This window comes from Fukomys damarensis, unplaced genomic scaffold (genome assembly GCF_012274545.1).
Source record: "Fukomys damarensis isolate Sample0158 unplaced genomic scaffold, DMR_v1.0_HiC HiC_scaffold_10, whole genome shotgun sequence".
Classification (NCBI taxonomy): Eukaryota; Metazoa; Chordata; class Mammalia; order Rodentia; family Bathyergidae; genus Fukomys; species Fukomys damarensis.
In genome coordinates this window covers 16,246,973-16,249,221 of record NW_022900922.1, presented here as the reverse complement: position 1 = coordinate 16,249,221, position 2,249 = coordinate 16,246,973, and the positions used below count along the sequence as shown (strand labels likewise).

The 2,249-nt window shown below is 37.8% G+C and overlaps 1 protein-coding gene and 1 pseudogene across 4 annotated transcripts in view; one reads left to right on the top strand and one right to left on the bottom strand.

Moving 5' to 3' along the window:
• The window catches only part of Urb2 (URB2 ribosome biogenesis homolog), a 31,908-nt gene that overhangs the window by 25,342 nt on the left and 4,317 nt on the right, over positions 1-2,249 (top strand). The gene's annotated exons all lie outside the window — the stretch shown is intronic.
• On the bottom strand, positions 982-2,208 carry LOC104860688 (annotated as a pseudogene).

Below are 2,249 nucleotides of genomic sequence, written 5' to 3'. Positions count from 1 at the left end.
TTTTTGCTTTGTAATTACTATATTAAGGAGACATTCAAACATTTCAACAGTTGCTTAAATTCTGATACCCAGAATTAGGCTTGTAAACATGACTTAAACACATAAGTAAAGCTATTCATCATAATTTGCTATACTATTACCGTTAAATTACAGTTACTTTGGAGCATAAGTCAAATGGATTAAAGTAAGCCTGTAACACACCTAAAGAACACCTTATATTAAACATGCAAATTAGCATTCCGTGTAGTCTCTTCACTTTAATTTCAAAGTTACCCAGCTCTGAAGTCACTACTCAAGGGCTTATCATGGTCCAAAGAGAAGGGAAAAAGAATATAACTAGGTCTGGTCGACATAGTTTTATATATATATATATTTTAAAAGATGGCACAGCAGAAGGGAGTGCAATCCTAGAAATGCAAGCCCTTAAGAAGCAGCATTATGGTAAACCCCTTCTTTAGAAAGGTATCATTTCTATTACTGATACCACAGGCTAAAATATATTTTATGCCACCTTCAAGTAATAGTTGAGGCAATAGAACGCAGAGACATCACAGTGAATCCCACTTAATACAAATAACTAGACAGACCAACACTTCTACACACTGTTTCCTTTTTTTGATTGCCAGTTAACTATAGTTTTAATCCATAGCTTAACAATGAAAGGTCATACACTAAAGTCAACACATATACCTAGCATTTCAGTCTAAGCTTGTCCATGTATACAACTGCAATCAATTACGAGGTATGGCCTAACAGATGCCAGAGTTTGATACTTTTTACAGGAATTAAACTTCATCTTGCACACTGAAGTCATCATATGTACAGGGCAAAGACAGCTTTTATATTTGCATTTATTCTTTGTGAAACTTTTAAAACACTACTATAATTGAATATTGAAACAAAAACAATAGCAATTAGTGAGCAAATGATTATAGTCCTTCGGGTGTTCACTACTGCACACAAAATGCCAGGAGTGAATATTATTCACTGTCTCATTAAGAGGTCTGACGCCGAACACCACCCATGATGTTTGTCATCCTCATAGGCTTCTCCATTATAATGGCACCGTCTTTCCTGGTTTGGATCAAAGTCCACCAGTTCTACCTGACCCATTTCATCTTTCTCTTCTACTTCCTTCCTCTTGGGTAGGAGTTTTTCCAGAAAAAAAAGTTTATCAGGAGAAAGGAAAGCCATTTTCAGGAAAGTTTACCTTAAATTCAATAATTATGACCCTTTTCAGATGGTGTACGATAAATTGGCATGCCTCCATTTAGTACACACTTGATGTCTCCATGCTTGACAGTCTGACCCAGATGAGAGGTGATGACTTTGGTTCAGTTGCCAAGAGTGGATATTGGCTTCTGGAAGCCACACAATGCTTCAACCAGCTGTATATCCATACACGTGAAAAGGTTTCCTTGTCGAGCGAAAACAGCATGGTCCTTTTGATCTAACACAATGATAATATCTCCTGGCTCCAGTCCTACTTCTTGGTCTCCTTCACCAAGGAATGTTATCTTCTGACCATCTTTCATGCCTTTGTCAATATGAATTTCTGGAATCTTCTTTCTACCTTTCTTCCATTGCAGCTTTTACATCTATCTTTAGGACTGATGCGTTCTCCGTGGCCCTGGCACTCCATGCACACAGACTGAATTTGTAACCATTCCAGGTCCTACCTGATTGATGAATTCTTATTTGCGTTCCATTACCTCAGCAGTTGGGACAGAACTCTGCAACTCCTTTCTTACCACCTTGACCTTCACATTTGTCACAAATCACGTTCTTTTACAGAGCCAGTTTCCTTGTTGCACCATTATATAAATCTTTGAAGGTAACTGAGAGCTGATGTACCACATTTTTACCTCTCCTTTCTCTCAGTATCCTTCCTCCAAAAAACATATCAAAGATACCCATGGGGAAGCCAAAAGTGCTATGTGCTCCACCTCCTTAATTGCCTGTTCTCCTCCTTTGTCATATAATTCCCTTTTGGGAGCAGAGAGAACTTCATAAGCTTGAGAAATCTGTTTAAACTTTTTTCCTTCATTTGGATTCTTATCAGGGTGGTACTTCAAAGCCAGTTTCCTATAAGCCTTTTTCAGTTCTTAGGTGGCATTGGGTTTAACCCCCAAAATATCATAGTAAGTGGTTTCTTTCACCATTTTCTACATCTGTTGAGCAGGCAGGCATTGTGCCACTGAACTAAATCCCCAGCCCGAAAACTATCTTTTTTTTTTTTTTTTTTTTTT